Genomic DNA, 25,404 nt, shown 5'->3' on the forward strand with positions numbered 1-25,404 from the left:
AAAGCAGTGTGGAGATTCCTCAGAAAGCTTGGAATGGAAACACCATTTGACCCAGCTATCCCACTCCTTGGCCTATACCCAAAGGACTTAAAATCAGCATACTACAGAGATACAGCCACATCAATGTTCATAGCTGCTCAATTCACAATATCCAGACTGTGGAACCAACCTAGATGCCCTTCAATTGAAGAATGGATAAAGAAACTGTGGTATATATATATATACAATGGAATATTACTCAGCTATAAATAATAAAATTATGGCATTTGCAGGCAAATGGACGAAATTGGAGAATATCATGCTAAGTGAGATAAGCCAATCTCAAAAAACTAAAGGACGAATGATCTCGCTGATAAGTGGATGAGGACATATAATGGGGGGTGGGAGGCATTAGCATTAGGTTTAGGGTTAGGTTTAGGGTTAGGGATAAGGAGAGCGGTAAGAATGAAGGAAAGAAGGACTGTATAGAGGGAAAATAGGGGTGGGAGGGGTGGGGTGAAGGGGAAAAAAGTAAACATCATTGCCCTATGAAAAAAAATAATAATAATAAAGTAAAATACAAAGGTGTGAGGCTTTAAAAAAAAAGTAGCATGTAAACCATTCATTCTGTGGAAAAAGTTCAAAAGACAGGGCCTCAGTTTGTAGATAAAATGGGGGAAATAAAAGAAAAAGGTTTACTTATGTTTGGAACAAAAGGACAATTCTAGGGGTTTGTAGACTTATAGTGAAAATAAATTAGTTGACTCAAATCACTTGGTTCCATTTGTACTAAAAGCCAGTAAATAAAGCAATTAGAAAAATTAAAATTAATTAAGAGAAAACTAATGAATTTCCTATACTTAATTTCTTAGAAATCTTTCTGAAATGGTACTGAAAAAATTCTATAATAGTTTTCAAAATTGGGTATAACTTAAATACATGAAATACTTACAATTTATTCATTTAGATCAGTTTTGAATAATGCATTTAGTTTTGTAACTCACACCTAATTTATTATTAATTTCAACAATTGAATCAATAATTTAGTTACTTTTTTAATTTCTAGAACTTTTTTGCTTCTTTTTAAAATTGTGGTATCACTTTATAACTCATTTTTCCCTGAAAATATTTTAATGTTTAGTTGAAAATTTCTTTAGCCAGGTTGGATGGTGTGCATCCAACAGTGAGACAGTTGGCTGAGACAGGAGGATCACTTCAAAGTCAGCCTCAGCAATGGCAAGGCACTTAACAACTCAGAGAGACCCTGTCTCTAAATAAAATACATACTAGGACTGGGATGTGACTCAGTGGTGGAGTGCCCTTCATTCAATTCCCCAGTACAACCCAATTTTTCTTTAATATGATAAACATATCATCTAGATGGAGCATTTTCAATTTCTGTAAGTTTATTTCTGTTAGTAATGTGTGTGATGCTTCTCATTCATGCCTAGGTGCTAGTCATTAGGTTTAAAATCAGAATGGAGGACTAATTGTGAGTTCTAGGAAGTTCCATTAGAGAGAATTTTATATATTTTAAAAACATGCTTTGAGTGCTGTGGGTCCATGACTTGAGTAAGCTTATATTAGGGATTGTGGTTCTTGGTCATTTTGGAATATACAACATGAAGAGCTGGTTTTTTTTTATGGTTTATCCTTAACCTGAAGATATAGCCCTTTGAGTCTCAGCTGAATTTTTCTTAAGTATAGCTTATCAAGCTCTATACCTTGAATAGACCCAGGATTGTCAGTTTTGTTCCCTCTGATATATAGGCCACCAAAATCAGCTGTGGCTCATTTTCCCATCTGAACTGGTACATGCCATTAGGGAAAAAACAAATGTGAATGCACATTTTATGTCTCAGGCTTTTTTCTATCTAGATTTTGCTTCCTTGGTATCTTAGTTCTACAGTTTTTAAGAAATTGAAATTTGTTTTCATTCAGCTGTTTTATATGCTTTAAAATTTTGGTCTAAATTTTTTTCTAACTTGCTATTTATTACTAGAAATAAAATTCAGTATTTTGGACCTTTTTGAATTATTTATTTGTTTATAATTATTTTATCTATGTCAGCTCTGTTTGTTTTCCATGGAGTTTTTTTTTTTTTCAAATTTTATTTAAAATCTCATTGGAAATATCATTAGATTAGTATTTCATGATAGATTTTTCATAATTAGTACATAGGAAACTAGCTTGTTCTTTTAATTGTATTTTCTTTCATAAATTTTCTTTTCCCTCCTTTGGGACTAATAATAAAGAACTGGCAACTCAAAATCTATTTTTAAGAATAACTCTCTAGAACACAAATCATATCTTTTGTTTCTCTTAGATCTTTCTGTAGAAAATACTTAGCACAGTGTACTGTGTCAAGCCAATATGGCAATTTAATGGTTTATTTATTTTGGCTTTAGAATTTTTCTTTGAGAGGGTTATATTTTTTGTTTTTAAATTAAATTTTAGTTGAATATTTTCTGTATACCAAGCCCCATGTTAATTGTTTTTAAATATTGCCTAAAAAATTCTTATAACTCATGGGTAGAATTTATTTGTATAGAACAGAAACTGTGTGCTGAAATATGTAAGTGCCTTTGAATGTAGCAGAAATGTGATAAGGATATTTACAATAATTTAATCCAAACAGCATCTGACAGTAGAATGTACTTATATTTTCCATCATTTTTACCTATATTTAGGAGATTTCAACACAAACCAGTTAAACAGCATGACTTTTCTAATTGTTGCAAAACACATATTTATGTCAAATTGCCTATATCTGAGTATATTGTTTTTACTGTCTTTTTCTGTGAATTATAGTAGATAGTGGAATATTTTGTAAACTTGAGTGTTTGTAAATATTCAAATTTAAATATTTGTAAATTGTAGTAGGTAGTTGAGTTTTTAAAAGTCCACAAACTGTATAGAGAAGTATTGCACAGAAAAATGTTTTCACTTAATTTAGTTTAATTATATTTAATCCTGAAAACAAAGTGGCCTTGATGAAGTTATTTGGGACTTGGCATTTATGATGTTGTGTGAACTTACTATTTATTTTCTTTTTATATTGATAATGTAATAAAAATGGTATTATAAGTTAAAATCAAGCAGGCCTGTATTAGATTATTGAATACACAAAATAGTTTGAAACACATCTTGAATGAAGTTGGCATTCTTCTTATTAAGAATAATAAAGAAATTGGAAATATTGTGTGTAATTAACATTTGTTTTTTGTGAGGGTTTTTTTTTTCTTGCTCACTGAAACCTTTTTTGTCTTAAAAAAGGAACTTTTTTTTACATTTAGAAGGCAGTTTTTCTAGCATAGGAGTTTATTTTCAGATTGTTCAGTCATAAGATAAGGGGTTTGTAAAACATTATGACATTTTAATTTTAATAAATTTTATTATCATTAATAAGGTAGCACATATTAAACTGATGCCCAAGGTTTTGACCTAATACTTGTTTGGTTGTTACCTTGTTGAATGTTATTGCTGTTTTAAGAAACAAAAGATGCCTTGGGGAAAATGTTCCTTGCTTTCTTAGAATATAAATTTGGTTGCAAATGTCACTACAGCGGTTTTGTAGATTTATAGTATTGACTTTCAATACTAACTTGTTTTTTGTTTTTTTTTAAATTTATTTGTTTTGATTCATTGTACACAAATGGGGTACAACTGTTGTTTCTCTGGTTGTGCACAAAGTAGAGTCTCACAATTTGTGTATTCATACATGTACATAGGATAATGATGTTTTCTCAGTCTGTTATTTTTCCTACCCCCACCCATATTTTCTTCTATACAATGTTTTCTTCCTCATTCAAAGAACTTAAAAAACTTTACACCAAGAATACAAATAAGGAAATCAATAAAATGGTTAAGGAAATGAGCAGACAATTATAGCATGGGAAGTATGTTACATTACAATATGGGGAATATGTTTATATTGTTAAATGAAGAGGTTGCATCATTCTATAAATTAACAATTCTCTCTTTTTTAATCTGCCATTAATACTGTTGAAAACAATTCCTATCTCTCTCATGTGCACTCCTTCTCTTTAAGCAACCCTCTTTTCCTCCCCTTATAGGCTTTAACATGGGCAGCACTTCAAGGTCATAAAATGTAGGTTTGAAGTTACTTGGACTTGGAGCTAATAAAATGCTACAAACCAAAGATAGGAAGACACCAAGTGAGATTGCAAAAAGAAACAAACATCTTGAGGTATCATCTATATGTTAAACTAATTTTTCTGTGGTATAGCATATTTTCTTATATAGAACTTTTATGTTATTTTGTTGGAATTCACAAGTGTAGTAATAGTTTTTTCAGCTATTAAATGTATACATATTTTTCTCCACCTATTTGTCTAGTAATTTTTCATCTACTAAATCAAAGACATTTATAGTGTGATAAGTTATATAAAAGGATAAAAGTCTTATTCTGTTGCTGATAATGAAAGTAGAGTACACTAATATTATAAACTGGTTCAGATTTTTAAAAATTAACTTATGTGTTGATACAGTAAAGTGTCAACATTTGAAGACATATTTATTACATTATTGTATAAATTTTAGTTTTTGATGTTAGACAATTTAAAAGTTAAATCTTTTAAGCTACATTTATTCCTATATGTATGAAAAGATATGTGGTAAAGTGATAATGTAATTGGGTATATGATCTGTTGTCATTCAGATTTTAAAGCTGAATGATAAATATTTGCCATATATCAAATTATTTTATGAATACAAGCTTTTGATGTGAATACTAAACTTTTAGTCAGTGGCCTGTTCTTTCTAAGCATGAGTCAAGTACAGTACCATTGTAAAATTATTAAGCTCAAGAGTTTATAACACTGAGGTTCTGAATTTTAAAGTTTTTGAAATTCCACAAGCTCTGTCATACAACTGTCAGACCATGCCACTTATACTGCATAAAAAATAACTTCACTAAATTTTAAGCAATCTAATAAGCATGACATAAATTTCCAAATAATATGTACATTTCCAAAATTATTTTAGAATAGAGACTAATCACTAAAGTCTTATAAAATTTCAAAAAGAAATCTGGTGTGGGGGTGCATGCCTGTAACCCCAGCAGCTGCAGAGGCTGAGACAGGAGAATCTCCAGTGAAAGCCAGCCCCAGGAGATTAGCAAGGCACTTAGCAATTCAGAGAAACCTTGTCTCTAAATAAAATATAAAAACCTACTGGGGATGTGGCTCAGTGGTTATACACCCATGGACTCAATCTCTAGAACAAAAAAAACTTTTTTTTGCATTATTTCTTCTAATCATTGAAAATTTGGAAACTAAAAATTAGTACATTATTAAATTTTGGATAGATGACACTGAATTTCATATAATAATTTTATGAGCATCAAAGGTTGTATTGAATCATAAATCATTTCTTATAATGAAATTTGGTCTTATATTTTGAATGACTACATGACATAGCCTCGACTTTGTAAAAGTTAGATTGTAAAACTAACAAATTTTGCCATATGGCTGTGAGTTATATAATTGAGATTTGTATACACTTAAGCAAGTTTATTGCTTCTTTCCTTCTTAGCAATGTATTTCAGTTGCTACCTTTATCTTGATCTTTCTGAGTCATTTATCAAAATGGCATTTTACTTTTACATTATATATTACTAAGAATTCTACTCAATTTTACTCTTTTGAATTAGTTATTCTCTTCTGCTTATTTTATAACAAGGGACAATTTACTTGGGTTTTATAAAAGTCATTCTCGGGGTAACAGGTCATGAATGTTTTGTCCCTTATACCTTGATAACTTTTTTTCAGTTGAAAAATAATCATGTTATTTCTTTTTAAGTGCACTTAACAGTATATAAAAATATTTACTCTATTTGGCTAATTTCTGAACCTTTTCAGGTCTTCAACTTTCTCTAACTTTAAATCCTTTGGAAGGAAAGCTTCAAGAGCTAACTAAAGAAGAGTCTATTTATAAACACTTGATAGCAGATTCTGATAAAGGAAAAGATCACATATTTGGGTAACATATTTTACTTCAAAAGAATTCCTGTAAATAAGTTAAAAATGCATGCTTTTACTACTTTTTCTAAATATAATGATGTGATTAAGATATATGATATTTTATATTTTGACAAGCATTTTTAAATATCACTTAGGAATATCTGGGTGTTAGATGCATTGGTCTCCATAATTTTAGAGGGTGTTATTTATGTGTACCAATATTAATCATAACAACTTTGACTTTAAATGTAAACTTAGTAAAATATCAGTAAAATGTATTTGAAGGGAGTCAGCATCTGCATTACTATTCAAACAGTATTATCCCTTGCTTTCTGAGTATTTTAAGCACATTACTCATTCTTTAAGGGAAAACTAAAAATATTTTTCCTGAGCACTTTTGTTCAGTATACAATTATAAACCATTCTCTACCCCATATAAAGTTGTTCATTAATTCTTATCACAATTAAAGAGAATTTTACATGCAGAATTTTACACATTATATATGTTACTGAATATTTTCATTCTTAGGAAAGATGAGCTACACTTTTTCATCATTCATTTCCTGTGATATCATTGCTTAGGAAATCCTGCTTTGAGTTGAGAGGATTGCTCAGTGGTTTGCTTTGCTTAGCATTTACAAAGCCCTGGATTCAGTTCCAACCCAGGTAGAAGAGAAATGAATTAACACTTGCTCATTCCTTGATACAGCATAAAATCTGGAGTGTACATTTACAAATATATTCTATATGAACTCATTCTTACTATTCTAGTTTTTTTTGAAATATAAGTATATATTTATTATTTGTACATTGATAGCCTGTTCTGAAATTGACATTACAATAAATATATATAGTTCATACACAGCATTTGGAGATCTGGAAATATTCTTACATGGTCTTGGACTGGAACATATAACACACTTACTAAAGGTGAGATTTATATATTTTTATTTGTTGTTTAACATAACATTATATTTTAATTCATAAAGATGCCTATGAATGAATGCTGTACCTTTTCTGCATAATTTATAATACATCCCATCTGAAAATTATAATAAATATCCCCAAATTTTATTATTATATTTACATAAATTATAAACTAGTTGAATTTAACAACTTTTGCCAACAGTCCAATGCCTCTGTAAATAAAGCAATTTGTTTTTGCTGTTGCTGATCTTCTTGTATATAATACTAGAAGTATGATTTTAAACCAAACATGACATAAGATTCTTCCTCTGATTTTTCACCAAAATGTTACTTAAACATTTTTCCCCCTTAAAGACAATAATAGGTAATGTAAGTTTGTCTTGAATATTAAATTATTTTGTTAGATGTGGGTTGGCCTCTCAGGAAGGGAGTGAGTGCAACGGTGCCCCTTTGCCCAGACACCGGGAGCCAGATTCTGTGATGGAGACTCAATTTATTCAGGAAGTGCAATAGTTTATATATGAAGTGAGAACTAATCATTTTAATGAGATAGCCAGGCCACTGCTCAGGTTACATGTTTATACTACCATACTACAGGGAAGAGCAGACTTCCACTGGGGACCAGGGAGGCCCAAGAGGCATTGGGTCATCACAGAGTGTTCTCATGTGACATGAAGACAGCCCAGTGTTCTGTGCACAAGTCCAGTCCATACCTTGGATCCATGCCTGGTATACCCCAGGATTCTCCTCATTTTTCCCCTTTTTCTTTTTTGCCATCATAACCTGAGTTAACTTGACCTGTCTGGTCTCAATTTTTGAGGTTCTTTTACAAAGGCAGTGAATACATAGAAATGATATTACAATGCCAGCAAGGGAAAGGCCAATTAATGTAATATTTACAGGATCAAATATGGAGGTGATTTTGTTCCATAATTGTGTGAAGAAAGAAGCATTTAGTACAAGTTGAGCTCAGGTTTCATTGATTGACATGATTGCATGACCCAATTTGAGCGTTAAGTTTTGAAATTGGGAGTTCCAAAGTCCCCTTAAATATGTTCTTAATTCTTGCCTCCACTTAGTTACATTGTCAAGTGTTACCATAGTTTCACAAACATAGGGTAATGTGGGATTACATTGTAGATGCATTGTTATTTGCATAATATCTATTCTTTCATTTGTGAGATCCATTTTTTGCTGTAAATTTAGAATACCTCCTTGTATTAATGTATTAGTTTCATGTTGAAGAGTGAAGGCTTCACTGACTCTAGTAGCCTGTGCATTTAGCACTGTGGCATTAGCACCAGTCTGTACTAAGGCTATTGTGGCAGCAGTTGAAGCAGCTAGAGCGGTGATGATGATACCTGCAAGCAATGCAATAAGTCCAAAATCTCTTTTAGCATGTATTAACTGTACATTTTTAGTAAGAACTATTGGTTGAATAGTATGAGTATCATTTGATATAGCCCAAATATAAGGAGGTACTCTAGCTAACAATGCAGTTGAAAACTTAGGAGACCAACAATTGGTCAGGAGGCACTATATAGAATTATCAAAATATATACACATATTGGTGGTTTGATTAGAAACAATGAAATAAAATGGATGTTGAACACAGAGAGGCACATTAAACATTTGTGAAGATGTTCCATTAAAACGAGTCCCATTGAGAAAAAGCATAGCTCCTATAGCTAAACACCTCTGCTGATTGCATAGCAATTGAGTACCTAATAGTGAGGCACTTCCAGAAGAATTATAATACATTTTCTGTGAGCTTGGGACGGGTTTTGAGGCATTTATTACTGAAGGTCTGGCAAAGGATGAAAGCTGCTGGGTAACTCTAAAGAGACTGTGACTTTGCACACACTGGTGGGGATGGATGTCTGCCAATGGCTTAATTTTGTTTACATTTTTAGTGATATTGGCAGGAATCCATGGGCAGACAGGCAAACCGGGGAAAGCATCTGTAGAACTATTCTTAGGTACAGAAGTTAATTTAACAGGCTGAAGACCTGTGATGTTTCCTATAGTATGATCTAGGAGAGTATCAGGGCATAAGCAGATCACTTGATCACATAATGAGAGCTCAGAAGTGGAGGAACAATTGGATAACTTCATGAATAGCCAACTAGTAGTAGTGTTAACAGTAGTATTAAACTGAGCTCGATGAGGAGGTGCTGAAGTGGCAGGAATGCCTATGGAAGTATTAGAAGTTAAAATAGAAGGCAGGACATCTGTATCTAAGCCTAATGGCATCACCATGGGTGGACTGGGGATCCCAATAATTGTTGCACTAGTGTGGTGAGAGCTGGCAGTGATAATAGCACACATTAGTAAAAACAAAGTGGATGGGGAAGTATCACCTTCAGGAGTCATTTGTTGAACCTCCTGAGCTACCCTCTTTAATCCCTCCCAAGTTACTGGAGGTGCATGGTGACCTCTTTTCTTCCTTCATTTTTCTTGTGTGTTTGATGATTTTCCTTGTCTGGCTGAGGAGCTCTCTGTGTCCTCAAGGCGGAGCCTCTTCAGCACCTTCATTGGGGTCTGCGAATGTCTTTTCTTGTTGCCCTCCATGTGATGTAGCGGGCTTGACTGATCTGGCTGGTATCCAAATTGGTTTAGATTCACCTGGGAAAACACAAGCAAAACCTCACCCCTGAGTTAGTAAAGGGTGCGGTCCATGAAGGCAATTTGATAAGGGGTCCTTCCAATACACCAATGGCAGAGGAGTGTTACCGAGAAAGGAACCCCAATGCTTCATGGCTGGTGAGATACCATGGTTATCAAATGTTAGGAAATTCAGAGTGAACAGAATGTGATTGAGTGTGTATGATGGGGGCATATGTGTTCCCACTTTTCCACCTTTTTCTTTTTTTAGCTGAGTTTTTATAGTGTGGTGCATCTTTCTACAATTTCTTGACCTTGTGAATTGTATGGGATCCCTGTAATTACTTTGATATTCCAAGTAGATGCACAAATTTTAAATTTGTTTGAGGTATATGAAGGTCCATTGTCTGTTTTGATGGCCCAAGGCACACCCATAAATAGTATGGCACCCATGCATGCTTGAATAACATGTTTTGGAGTCTCACCAGTTAATGGAGTGGCATATGTGAATTTGGAATATTTATCTACAATGATGTGTACATACTTAAGCTTCCCAAATGATGGTATGTGAGTGATGTCCATTTATCATAACTTATTAGGTGAGAGGCTCCTAGGACTTACACCTTGTGGTTGCAGTGGTCCTAAAGGCAATAGAGGGGCACATTTACTGCATGCTTGTGTGAGATGCCTGCATTGTTGGATAGTCAATTGGGGATACAAATTTTTATGGACTTACTGGAAAAATGGAACTTGTCATGTAACTCACGTGCTTGCTGTAAGGCTTCTTGTTGTGTTAACATTATGTATCTATCAATTTCATCATTACCTTTAGAGATAGGTCCTGGCAAATAAGAGTGTGCTCTCACATGTTGTATATACCAAGGAAATTGTCTATGTTATAAGATGAACTTTAATTCCTGTAAATAAATATCTATTGCCTTGTCCTGAACATGAAATGAGGAGTGAGCTATGCCTTTACTTACTGTACAAAATAAATGCTATCTGAGAACACATTTAGAGGCTCCTTTTGAAATTGCTCTAAGGCTAAAGAAAGTGCTCTTAGTTCTCCTTGTTGAACCGAGCCTCCGGGGGGTCTGTGTGCTTTTTAGGTGAGGAAGGTCCATGAAAAATGAATCCACAATTATATTTATTAGCATCTGTAAAAAGGATTGTAGCTCCTGGAATAGGTTTACCAGTGGGCCAACAAAAGGGAGTGGGTTTTAACTGTAAATTTTTAATCCCTGTATAAGTCTATCAGGAGGATAATGTGAATTGATAATGCCTGGGAATCCACTAATTAGAGCTTGGAAAAGTGATTCAGTTATTATAAGATGATTTACTATATGTTTTTCTAATGGCATGATAAGGATATCAGGGTCCTTATTAAAGACCTTTTGAGTTACCTTTTGTAACTGTAGACCCAGAAACCCTAAAAGCTGTATAAAAGGTGTAATTTTTTTTGTTTTGCTGTAAGCTAAATGCACCCAATATATTGGACCTTGTTGATATAGCACTCCTATCGGTAACCCAAGGGTGGCTATGCAAATGGATGTATGGGGAGACTTGGATCATATCTGACTAACTGAGCTTGCTTTAAAACATCATTTATTTTGTTACTAACTTCTTTAGCTTGGGTTGTTAGATGTCTTTTTAAAGGCATTCCCCTTTAATAAGCTAAATAATGGTGCCAACTGAGCAGTGGAAACAGGAAAAAAACTTCTTAGCCAATTGATTTGGCCACACAATTTTGCAGTTCAGCTAATGAATAACTATTCTGTACTAACAGTTGTGGTCTTGCCAGAGAAATAGATTTCCATAATTTAAACCCTAAAAATGTAAATGGGGCTACTTTTTGAATTTTTTCTTCTGCAACTTTAAGACCCAGTATTTCTAAATTTCTTAAAAGCTGTTGAAGGCACTTATTTAAACAGTCTTGTTTCTGATGTGCTAATAAGATATCATCCATGTAATGTATAATAAGGCATTTTCCTTGTAGGGGCATTGTGGCATGACTGACATAAGGCTGACAAATGGTTGGACTATTTTTCATTCCTTGAGGCAATACTTTTCAATGATACCTTTGCCTAGGGAGCTGATGGTTGGGCTCATATACTGAGAAGGCATAGTAAGGCTTATCTTTTTCATGAAGAGAAATGGAGAAAAAACAGTCCCTAATATGAAGTATAATTATGTGAAAATTAAAGGGAATGGCAGCTGGGTGTGGTAAACCAGGCTGTAAAGTCCCCATTTTTTTCATGTAAGCATTCACAGCTCTTAGATCATGTAATAGTCTCCATTTTGATTTATCCATTTTTTGTATGACAAAAATTGGTGTATTATGTGGACTTGTAGATGGCTCAATATGACCCTTGGCTAGTTGTTCTTGTACTATGAGCTTTAGGTGTTTTAATTTTTCATTTGGTATAGGCCACTGTTCCACCCAAATGGGATCTTGAGTGTCCCACTGCAATGGAATAGGTTCAGGTTTTTGTACTAATGGAACAGTGGCCCTTAGAATTGAGGGTGCTGATTACTGCACCCTGTTTTATCTTGCACAACAATATCTTGGTAAAATTCTCTATCATCATTGGTTAGCACAGCATCCATCTCCTGCAGAATATCCCTGCCCCACAAGTTCATTGGCAATCCTTTTGCTAACAAGGGCTTAATGGCTCCCGTTTCCCCATCGGGATCTTTCCAAATGACAGGCTGAATTACTTCCCTTGTAGGTTGTAGTCCTCCTACTCCTTGAATATTGGGACCAGTTTTAGTTTTCCATTTCATTTTTTCTGCTTCTTCCATTCTGATAAGAGTAACATCAGCTCCTGTGTCAACAACACCCTTGAAAGGAACTCCATCTAATTGGAGCACCACCCAAGCTTTGGCTTCAGATATTGGAATGGTCCACATTATTTTGGGATGTTCTCTTACTTGTGGGGCTGAGGACTGCCACATACCCTGTTTAAAGGCTTTCTTTCAACCTTCTCTTTAGAACGACAATCATGTGCCCAGTGGAACTCCTTTTTGCATATAGGGCATTTAGAGGGTGGTAATCTTGGTTTTGCTCTAATTTGTGTACTCCCCAGTCTACTAGGTCACTCTTTCTGGCAATGGCCTAACCCTCCACATGACCAACAAGTTTGATTTTTAGTCCCTCTGTTGCCCTAGTTTCCTTTAACTTCATGCATGCAGAAAAAGCTTCAGCTAAAGCAGCAGTGTGAGCTGATGCAGTACCTAGGTCCTTGGTTGCTATAATCCAGTCATCAATAGAGCCACCCTTAAAGGGAGTAATAGCTCTCCTAGCTTCTGAGGTGGCTCCTTCCCATAATATCTCCTTCAAGAGAGCTTCTGCTGCCTCTGCATGTTGAATTTTTTTAGTTATTGCCTCAGAGGCATGTGAAACAAAATCTGAGAAAGGTTCAGTAGGCTTTTGTATTAACTGTTTTAATGACTTAGTTCCTCCTTTGTGCTAGGGATCTGTTTTAAGTCTTGCAGGGCACATAGGTGCACTTGATTGAAGTACCGAGGTGGGCCTTGTGCCTGAAGAGCTGGTGAAGCATAGACTCCTTCTCCCTGTAAACATTCAGCATCTAACTGTACTCCTGCCCTACTATTCCTTTCAGCCTGTTGCTCACATTGATCATGGAACCCTGATCTCCATAGGAGGTACTCACCAGAGCCTAATATCATATGACACAAATCTTTCCAGTCCTTGGGAGTTAGAGGTCTAGACTAAAATTCTCTATTAACTGAGTAGCATAAGGGGAATGAAGACCATTCTCTTGAACTGCTTTACTAATAGTAGTAACTCTCTTTTGTTCTTGAGGATACAAATTCAAAGGCAGTTGGGCTGTTCTATTGACATTTACTGCAAAAGCTTGTAAAGGAGTCCCCCAATTATGATCCCTAGTTTGACATAAATCATTAAAATGTGGTCCCCAAGGGCTACTATTTGAATATGCTGGAGGAGTAGAAACATTCTTCAGTTACCCATGGTGAATTCTTATTGTCATTTGATGGTGATGTAACATTTTGGCCACAAGATGGCAGTATAGGATAAAGCTCACTAGGCCATGGCTGTATATGATTCTCATCCTCCTTATCTCTAAATTCCTGTGGTTTTTCTAGCTCTTATTTCTCCCTGTTTTCTCCTGTTGCCTGGTGACTGGCATGCATAGTTTTGTCTTCCTTTTCACTGTTCCCACACTCTTCTTGAGCAGCCAGAATATCTTGTAAGTCCAAGTGCTTTTCCTCAGGGATCCCTCTAAGGCATGCTGAAAGAGCAGTAACAATTGGATAAAAAGTGAGAGGGTAAGTTTTACCCTCCTGTACTTCTTTTCTATGGGCTAAATGTATAACCCTTTCCCATGACTCAGGATCCCATATTTTATCTAATGCCATCCATGGGGCACAATCTACAACATTTTCCCATACACTTACAGCCTCTTTTTCTGAGAATTTTACTCACCTACTCCTTAGCAGTGCTTGTAAAGCTCGCACCTGGTAACTCTAACCGAAGGTGGTAGATTCCCCATAAGGAGGTCACTCACCCAGCAGTTCTGCAGGCTTTATCTTCCTCTGAGGCCCCACATTGAGCGCCAAAATGTTGTCAGATGTGGGTTGGCCTCTTGGGAAGGGAGTGAGTGCGACGGTGCCCCTTTGCCCAGACACTGGGAGCCAGGTTCTGTGACGCAGACTCAATTTATTCAGAAAGTGCCATAGTTTATATATGAAGTGAGAACCAATCATTTTAATGAGATAGCCAGGCCACTGCTCAGGTTACATGTTTACACTACCATACTACAGGGAAGAGCAGACTTCTACTGGGGACCAGGGAGGCCCAAGAGGCATTGGGTCATCACAGAGTGCTCTCATGTGACATGAAGAGAGCCCAGTGTTCTGTGCTCAAGCCCAGTCCATATCTTGGATCCATGCCTGGTATACCCCAGGATTCTCCTCAAAATTATACCCCTATGCCAAGCTTTACCTAGGTATTTTAAGCATACATTTTGGATTTGAGTAGATAAGAATTATGAGGATACTGAAACAATAAATTAGTACTTAAAACAGAACCCCCTTAGGATTATGGACATTTTGTTCAGGTGTTTTAGAGTTCGGTTTTTTTGGGGGGGCATCAGGGATTGAACTCAGGAACACTCAACCCCTGAGCCATATCCCCAACCCTATTTTGTATTTTATTTAGAGACAGGGTCTCAATAAATTGCTTAGCACCTCACTTTTGCTGAGGTTGGTTTTGACCTCTTCCTCCCTCAGTCTTCTGAACCACTGGGATGAGAGTCATATGCCACCATGCCCAACTAGAGTTGGGTTTTATAGTACAATTTTGAAATTATTTCAAAATTTTGAAACTATTATTCTATTTGGAGTAATCTTCAGCATAAATATAATTTCTATCCAATTTTATAGAAATGTTTTCATGCCATGTAAGCAAAATTGTAATTTGAAAGTCATCATGTTATTTGAATCTGGAAAACTAATTATATTTGTACTTTTTGAGGGGAGTATATATTATCTACCCAGTAGTATAGTGCTCTATCTATCCCCTCTGGAAAGTTGGAAGTTGTTTAAGAGTGCAGCAGTTCTCTGTCTTATGTACACTTAACTACTTCCCTTTGTACTATTTATATTGAAAGGTAATAGGTTTTTTTTTAAACATTTTCTACAGGAAAGGGCTTTAACTTTAACACACCTTTTGACCATGACAAAAGATGAATTTGTAAAGGTTAGTATCATTTTCAAAAACTCTAGTTATACTAATTTTTTTTAAATTGAACCTTCTTTTATTTTCTATTTCAGTAATCCTAGGGTTACAAACTGATTGATATTTTATTAGGTTCTTGATTAAATATGATTATGAAAAATTCATTCAAAGATCTGATTATAGTATTAAGTTACTTTAAAAGCATTTAAAGACATAAAGTTGTGGTTTTGTTCCTTTAGGTGGTCATGATATCTCAGTTAAAGCCAGTACTTCATTTCCAAATGTGAAATAGATTTGCAAAACAGACTTCTTAGAAAAAAGAGGTGCTCTTTTAAATGTACATGGATATAAGTATGTGTCTTCCAAATAGTACCACTATTGTTATTTTCTCAAAACTGTCAAGATATTATTTTGTCTACATATGAACACGCAACCAGTGGAATCCAAATCATATACAACCACAAGAATGGGATCCTAATTAGGCTAAGTTATGTTCCATGTATATACAATATGTCAAAATATTGTCTACTGTCATGTATATCTAAAAAGAACAAATAAAAAGTCATGAATTTGACATTAATATTACTAACAATTAAAAAGTAGTGTGAGAAATAATAGAGATATTTTGATAAATAGACTAAAAAAGCAATGAACTTTTGTATCTGAATACATTAGAAACTTGAAATTATTATAATCACTAATTTTGATGAAACCTGAAATTATTATTAGAATCACTAATTTTGATTATTACAGAAATCAAAGTAAACATACTATATCAACTTGTACTCTGTTGTTTTGACTATTATGTCTTAAAATCTAGTAATTGGTTTGAGGGTCTATCACAACTATTATATATTGCAAAAATATTTTAATAGTGTAGATAGCTTTATCAGTCACATTTGTAAGCAAATTATATATTTTAGTATATTATTTTCTAATATGTCTGTTTTTCAAGATGCAGATTTCAGCAGAAAACCTTTAATGATTTTGAAGATGAAATTATTCTAGTATAATTATCTTAACTACATCTTAAAATTATTTCTACTTAGTTTGGGATTACCAATAATGATCAGCAGAAAATTCTGGCTGCTGCTAAAGAATTGGAGGTAGAAGAGATACATTTTGGAGAGTTACCTGAAGTGGCAAAGTTGGAAGTCAGGTAAAGTTAACTTATCAATTTATTTTAATATTATGTAGAATCAACTATTCTTGTTTAGTTTAATATTGATAATGTCTCTCATTTGATTTTATTATATTATTTTCTCAAGGAAAGAGATTTTGAAATATTCTTTGTTCAAAAATAGATACCCTTTGTAAAGTCAATTTTTATAGTTATTTTACTAAGAAGCAAACCAGCACACCATCTTAAGTCACGTTGAAATATTAATGTTTTATTTTTTTTTTGCATCTTGTTAAGTCAGACTATATAAGAGATACCACACTTTTCCTAGTATAGTTCTTACACTGTTTAAATTATTTTAGATGTCAAACAGAAAAAAATTTTGGTAGTAATATTTTCTCTTAATAAGAAAGCATTTCTCATATGATCTTGGATAGATTTTAGCCTTAATTATGTGAGATATTATAAAGATAGAAATTTTATTTCCAATAATATAAAGTTGTTAAGCACTGATTACTAATAATCAAGTCTATTTGATTTTATTAATAAATTATAGAGAAGTGAATGTTTTTTAACTTTTTTTTAAATAATATAGATTCACATATTTCAGAGATAAAAAGGGAGGTCCCATGCATCCTTCACACAGTTGATTCAGTGTTCATATCTTACATAACTGTATTATAATATCCAAACTTGACAATCTGCAGAGCTTATTTGTATCTTACCTGTTATACATGCATTTATTAGTGTGTGTATATTTAAGTATGTAATTATATCATGTATACTTTCCTGTAACCACTGTCAATACTTACAATATTACTTACTACTGGCTTCCTCATCCAACCCCATTATTGCCATACTCATCCCTTTCCCCATTTTAACACCTAGCAAACAATAATTTGTTCTTCCTCTTTATAATATTATTTCATGAATGTTATATAAATAGAATTATGCAGTAAATGTCCTTTAGAAATTGAATTTTTGTGATCATTGTTAAGTTCAATGTTGTTGCATTTATCAGTAAAATACTTTATTCCTTTTTGTGGATGAGTAGTATTCCATGGTATGTTTTAACCATATTTTAATCATTTACCAATTGAGGGATATTTAAGTAGATTTTAATATCTGATTATACCAAATTAAACTGCTGTGAATAAGATTCTTTTCTAAAGTAAGTTTTCATTTCTCTTGGTAAAATGTTCAGGAGAGCATTTTAAAGGTTGCATAGGAGCTACACTTATGTTGTTTTGTTTTTATTGACTAGTCCCCTTTTTTCCAAAATGTCAGTATTGTCTTATGTTTACCCAACTATTTATTAGTGATCCAGTTTCTCTGCATAATCATCAGTATTTGGTGTAAGCACTAAATATTTTTAGCCATTTCTACAGGTCTGTAGTGATGATCATTGTGATTTTATTTGCATTTACCTAAAGGATAAAGGTGTTGAATATCTTTTCATGTCTTATTTGCTATCTGTGTATCATTTCTGGTGAAATGTCTCTGTTGCTTGTCCATTTAATTTTGTATGTATTGTTTTATAACATTGATATTGGGAAGTTGTCTAAATTCAAGTCTTTTTTTGAATTTGTGCTAATGTTTTTTTAAGTCTGTAATTTTTGTTTTTATCTTAATGGGGTCTTGCATAGAGAAAAAAATTTAATTTTCAGGGCTAGTATTTCCCTTTTATAGATCCTACTTCTAGTGTCAAGTTTAAAATAATTAGATTCTTAATTTTTTCAAGTCCATGGTACATTTTTAGTTCATTTTTGTGACTGTATGGTACATGCTGAAGTTCATTTTGTGGCTGTGGATGTCCAATTGTTACAGCACTATTTGTTAAAAAGCTTATTCCTTCTACAGAATTGGTTTTCATTATTTGTTAAAACTAAATTGGATATATTTGTGTAGAGTCTTCTGGGTTCTCTATTCCAGTTTCTTCATGTGTCTGTCCCTCTGTAAGTACACATTGACTCTCTACCCTTATCTGAAATGCTTGGTATCAGAAATAGTACAGACCTTTTGAAGCATTTTTGGATTTGGAAAATTTCCCGAGATGCTACCTGTTGAGCATCCCTAATCCAAAAATCCAAAGTGCTCAGAAATTTGATTGAAATTTCAGATTTTCCAGTTAGTGATGTTCAATTTTTACCATACTGTCATGATTATTCTAAATGTATATGGACAGACTTAGCATTAGGAAAAATTATTCCTATCATTTTATTCTTTCCCAAAATTATCTTGGCTATTCTGGAACATTTTTCTTTTTTTCATATATAATTTAAATTAAGCAATTCTATGTCTACAAATTTTTTTCTGACATTTTTATAGTAATAGCACTAATCCTTTGTAAAATTGACATCGTAACTATGTTAAGTCTAGTAAATTCATGAACATACAAGTTCAAGGTTTTCTTTTAATCAGCATTTTGTAATTTTCATTGCATAAATCTAACTATACACAGAATTGAAGCCTTTCATTATCTTTAGAGCATTGTTAGTGGTATTGACTTTTTATTTGTTTCCACATGCAATTCATTTCTATCCTCTGTGAGTGTTTCAGCTTTGCTGAACTCACTTACTAGATCTAGGAGGTTTTTTCCCTAGGTTCTTTGAGATTTTCTATAGAAATAGTGTGGTATGCAGAGAAATCTGATAATTTCTTTCTTTCCAATCTTTGTGCCTTTTATTTCTTTTTCTTGCTTTATTACACTGTTCAGAACTTTCAATATTTTGTTGAATAAGAGAGGTGAATAATGGGCATTCTTGTCTTCTCACTTTTAAGGGAAAATCAATTTTTTTTTTTTTTGCAGTGCTGGGGATCAAACTTGGGGACTTGTACTTGCAACACAAGCACTCTACCCACTGATCTATCTACTCAGCCCCTCTAATTACTCTTGTGATTTGTTATTATGTTCACAAAAAATGCAGAATTACAGTTAATGGTTAGTGAAAAAAAGTGTACTTTTTTTCCCATGGAACTCACTGAACCTCTGAATTGTATGTAAACTCAAGAGTCTGTAGACCTCAGAATAAATATCCTTGTAAGACCTGCATTATCTACTGCTTACTAGTGTTTGCCACCTGCCTCTCATACTAATTGCAGTCATTATCATAATTAAGTCTGCTTGAATGCCAGCTGTTTGGAAGGCAAAATGCTTTATATTGCATCCTGCAGTCCTTCTGAAAGTCCTTTTGTCACCATTCTAGAGATATGGAAACATTTGGCTTAAGATTAGACTTATGCAGGATCATAAAGCTAGTAAGTGTGGAAGTTGATTCCAAACTCAGCTTGAGTCTTGATGCAAGAGTCTGTGCTCTTAGTTATTATGCCATGGTGTTTTCTCTCCATCCCCTATTCTCCTAGCCACCGATTCTCAAATTCAGTTCTCTACTTGTCACCAACTTTAATGGAAAGCAAATAACTGAGAATCATTCTAGATTCTTCCTATTATTTTGCATGCAATCTATCATGAGAATTTTCAGTTTTTTATCCTAGAAATTTCTTAAACTACCACTCAACCTCCTGCTTCCAATGAAACTTCCAGATTCTTAGTTTAATTTCATCATCTCTTCAATGCATCTTTCTATTAGTCTCCCAGTGATTCTCTCTACTTTTGTTTTTGTGTTACTCTAAGCCACATCACTCTCCTAATAAACTTTCTTCTTCAAAAGCCTGATTTTATACTTTCTTGTTTAAAATTCTTTAAAAACTCAGTTATAGATCTCATTTACAAACTAGTATTAACATTATTTGTTGGGGAGGATTGGAAAAAATAATATATGTAAAAATAACTAGTGGTCTGTTTATATAGGAGATATTCAAATATTGGATCTTTTATCTTTCTTTTTCGTGTCCCTTCAGGTAACAATGGTATTGTGTGTTCACATTCATATTGAAATATGAGACCCTTAAGATTTAAAACTTATTTTTCACATTTTTTTTAATTGGTATAGTTCAAGGTCTAATTCAGTTCCTAATATGTATTACCTAATATATAAACATTTTTAAAGGATCTATCAATTTTATAACTAGATTTTGTATCTACCCCAGTAGAAGGAAGTAAATTGCTCTCAAGTGATTTCTATTTATTTGCTTCCTTTCTTTAGTGCTGATGAGTTCCTCAACTTTCTTCTGAAATTAAACAAAGTGTGGCCATTTAATAACAGCTGTTCAGAATATCATTACTAAATTACCTGTAAATCCTCATAAGGTATTCTACCAAAATTATTAAGTGAAAAAGTCTGAACGCTGAAGAACACTCCAAATAAGTTCATGATAATTCAGTAAAAAGTACTGATCTGGTAAAATAGCAGTTGTTCAATGTAATATCAAATTAAGTAAATTAATTTAATATTATTCCTTTGCATACTAACTAGTTGAAAAATACTGTGTTCTCACCCACTAGCAAAAGAAAATGAATAAGACCAAAAATTAAGCCAATTCCTATAATGAACTTCCCTTTGTTTTTAAAGGGGATTTAATTGTTTAAAATATAAAGTGACAGGAGACTCAAATTAAAGTTGAAACAAAACATTGTGTTCAGTGTTATTAAAAACTATTATCAATATAAAGTTGTTTTAGTGAAGGAAGTTTTAGTGAGAAAATAAGTGACCTATAAAACAAACTTATTTTTTAGTTATTTGCAGTTGTTTTAGTTGTTTGTTTGAATAAAAATTTTTAAATAAATTTGTTTTCCTATGATCTTATGTAATATTAATATGGGAATCATTTATTCAAATATTATATTAATTACCATTTTATCTGTACCTATATTTAGGAAACACATTTAGCAAGCTGATTCTATATTTATACAAAATTACTGAATTATTTATATAAAATTACCATATATTTATAAAATTACTGACTTATTTTTGTGTCAGGATTTATCCTAGAAAAAAACAACTTCTCACTTATATAATTTAGTGTTTAGAAATTTTGTGTGACCATTATGTATATAAAGTTGAAAAAAGTTATTTCTGTTAATTAAAATGTGACTTTTGAAACTATTAATAGATAGTCCTGGAATGGGCTTCTCCCAAGAATTTTACTTCAGTTTGTGAAGAACTTGTTAGTAATGTTGAAGATCTGAGTGAAGAAGTTTGCAAACTAAAAGTCTTAATTCAGAAGATATATGTTTAACATTAAAAGGGGGGAGGTTAATTATGCAAAATGTTTCACAGCAAAAGATGCTAGACAGTGGAGCAGTTCTGATGAGAGCAGTGAGTGGAACACGGAGACAAGTGGGAAAGGACAGTTTCCAAAGGAAGGAATTCACACAACAAACAAACTTTTGTGGTCATTAAAGAAATGAATACTACAGAAGTACGCCCCTTTCATGTTTTTGTTCAGCAAGGGAAAAGGGGATACCCCAGTGATTCTTTCTAGTTAGAGTTCACCAGGCTAATATTCTTAGTGAAACTGGTGGTGCACCTTTCAAAAACATTCTAGCAAGATGTGCCAAGGACTGTAAAAACATTTCTGTAGTAGTTTATTCCAAAATTGTTTGTACCATAAGTGTCAAATACTGGGAAAATAATTTGATAAATTTTGGTATACTTGTTTGTTTTAATGTGCACAGTCAGGTACCAGGTAGGTAGCTTAGGACTGTAGAGTTCATATGGATGCACAAAGCTCTTGGTTCAATCCTCTGCACCAAAAACAGAGAAAATGATGTTCAGCCAGTTAAAAAAATTAATGAAGGTCAAATTGTTAGATTGTTAAAGATAGAAATTTCTATTTATAAATTATTTATGTGCAGCTATGTAGTTGTAAAAGGCCAAAATGAAATATACCTCTATTAATACAATTATGGATGAAATATTCCTTCTATTGACCAGACTCTATATTAATTTGTAATTTAACTTGTGTTTTTTAAAGAGTGCGGTGATTTTTGTTCCTGCTTTTGTATTCACATAGAAGTGTATATTTGGTTTTATGGACAGTTGATTTAAAGAAAATTGGCTATACCAAGATCTAAACTGCTAAAATAGGAACCTTTGTTGAAGGAGAAGAGAGAAGAAGAAAACATTTAGAGGAATCTAAGGAACTCACTTCTGAGTTCTTCATGTGTATTTAATAAAAAAATATTTATTTCTAAAAAGATTTTGCAAAGCATATTAGGTGAAATTTAGGTTATATATTAAAATGTACACCTTCAACTTTTGTAATTAATTAAATGTGTTCACTAATATTTTATCAAAAAAGGTATTTTCCTCAAAATAAATTTCATACATGTCCCAGGTAATTTGTCATTCTGATTATAACATAATATTTAATCAGAAGGAGTCTTTAAAGTGAGAATAAAAAAGTTGTGAAGCAAATTCTACAAAGTAGTGGTGGGGAAATTAAAGTGTAAATGGGGAAATGAGCCATAAATTTTATAATTCTTTGAGAAAGTAACTCCTTGTCAGTGAAAGAGGCATCTTAGAAGTTGTGTTCTGACTTTATTCATTCACCTGACGTAGGACTGCCTGCTGTATGCCAGGCCCCTCTTCTGAAAAAGCTAGATAGAGACTGAACTGACTGAGGACAAAAATTATGGCTCCATTTATCTAGAAGAATTTATTTTAACTTAATGGGATATTTTTCAGGGTGATCCAAGGAAAATTTGGAATGATTTTTGTATAGAAATTCCCTACAAAGCATCACCTTTTTAAAAATATCTTCTCAGTTGTACATGGACACAATACCTTTATTTTATTGATTTATTTTATGTGGTGCTGAGGATCAAACTCAGGGCCTCATGTGTGCCAAGTGAGCACTCTGCCACTGAGCCACAACCCCTGCAAAAAGCATCAGATTTAAATGTAGGAAATTCCCTAAGACATACTTACCTCAAATTGCTTATTAATTTGGTTTCCCAGTTAAAAGTTTCAAAGATGGGGTGGATAAGTGGGGAAATATATGGAGCCCTTGAGATAAAATTGGGGAGAGAACCAGAGTTTTCTGAAATGAGGATGTTAAGAAGCATTGCTTTAGAGACTTATTGACTTTAAAACATATATAATGCAATCAGGTGTCATAATATTTATTTTGATAATGTGTATCTGTAAAGAGAATTATCATTTTTTTTCTTCTTTTGGTACCGGAGATTGAACTCAAGGGTACTGGAGCACTGAACAACATCCCCAGTCCTATATTTTAATTTTATTTAGAGACAGGGCCTCACTGAATTGCTTAGAGCCTCACCATTGCTGAGGCTGACTTTGAACTCTCATTCCTCTTGCCTCAGCCTCCAAGCTGCTAGAATTTTAGGTGTGAACCACTGCACCTGACAAGATAATTTTTATCTTTATTTAGCTACATAGAAGACCTTCTTTTTCAGGGACCTTGTATATCAAGAATTTATAGATTTCTGTATAAGAACTAGTGTTGAGAACACATTTATTAGTTTATAATAATATTATATACAGTTCTTTGGGCAGGAAAATATTAATTTTTGAGCAAGCTATTGAATTTTTTTCCTTTGATTAGTTTTCAAGTAGTAATTATCATAATGGGATTTAACTTAGGAATTGCTATGACTTCCAGGTTTGGAATATATTATTATGCTTGTTTACCAATAATAACTGAAGAAGTTTTAAAGAAAAAAAGAAACATGAGTTATCACAGATAAATCTGTGGAGGTAACAGTTAGGGTGGGGGAAGTCAAGGCTAGACATTAACACCACATCACTCTTTTTCAAACCAGCAGTGACAGCTCCTGTCAGAAAGATCATTCAATTAATTGGCTAAAAAAGGAATAACTGTCTCAGGATTCAGTAAGTGGGGCATCAGTGTCAAAAAAGAATCTTGCTGAGTGAAACATTTCAGAAGTTACACCAAGATGACAGTCTTAATGAGATTGGCATTGCAGTTTGTTTTTCTTCTATAAGTTTAAAATTAATTTTGCAGGCTTTTTAAGTTAAATATTTACACTGTAGAATTTAGAAGTTATTACTTCTTGTGATTTGAAAGTATTTATATCACCACTCCCACACAGGATGTTTCTAATAAATATTACTTCATAAATCCACCTGATTCTTTTTCCTCCAGGAATTTTTGGTTTCTGCTTATTCTCTTCCTGCTGACCCACACAGCAGCCATTTCTTTTCCTTTCTCTCTCCTTTCTACCCTCATTCTCTCTGCCTCCATCCCTGTCTCCCTATTTCCCCATCCCCAAACTGAATGAGGCTTCTTTCACACAATATTTGTTAAAGGACCACTTCAGTTTTTATTGACATGTGTTTCTGCAATTATATTTGAATAAAGTATTTAATTTCTATCATAAGTCTTTTCTTCCAATTTTTGTTCAGTTTCATATATTGTAGATTTGTTACAAGTATGATTCACTCTTTTTAAGACATTAGTTGATGTTTAATATGAAAAGAAATAAGTATTAGTTGTTTTTCCTTACATGTAATATACAAAATTTAAGTTATAATTAAATAAACTTTAACTCAAGACATAAAACACCAGTTTAAAACATGATAAATATGAAAGTATTTATTTTAATGTAAAACTAATCATTTACATTAATGGGATGATGATGAAGAACTGTATTTCAAGATGTGTTCACTTTAAATCTTCATTACAATCTTGAGTTGCCTCCCTCTATATCAAGTGAATTAATATGGAGTTTTTTTTTTGAGATCTTAAAAGAGGTCTTATTTTCATTTTTTTGTATATTAACTCTTTTTTCCATTCTAAATATTAGCTGCAAAATGAACAGGCAAATGATCCAACTTGCATACCAATAATGGAAGAAGTATCTACATGAAAGAGTAGAATTTTGAAGAGGAAAGCTATTACAATATGTGGATTTGGGCTGATTATTTTCATTTGCAAGCTAACATTTCAGAGAATATAGCTCTAATATTTGTTTTAAAATTATATATGTAGGTCTTATTCAAATTATCCCCATATTGCTTTTAATAGCCATCTGTGGTACCATATCACTTATTCTTTGCCTATACTACATAGAAGAATTATGATAATATAAAGGAGAGAATTTTTATTTAGAAAGTATTTTGTCAATTTGAGTTGGAAATATAGTTTATTATATTCTGTTAATTTTGATCAAGAAGTAA

General features: G+C 33.0%; 1 pseudogene; it reads left to right on the forward strand.

The window, feature by feature from the left end:
* LOC124975625 (ankyrin repeat, SAM and basic leucine zipper domain-containing protein 1-like) overlaps nt 1-25,184 on the forward strand; it is a 62,415-nt pseudogene extending 37,231 nt beyond the window's left edge.
* The last annotated feature ends 220 nt before the right edge of the window (nt 25,185-25,404 follow it).

This window comes from Sciurus carolinensis, unplaced genomic scaffold (assembly GCF_902686445.1).
Source record: "Sciurus carolinensis unplaced genomic scaffold, mSciCar1.2, whole genome shotgun sequence".
NCBI classification, from domain to species: Eukaryota; Metazoa; Chordata; class Mammalia; order Rodentia; family Sciuridae; genus Sciurus; species Sciurus carolinensis.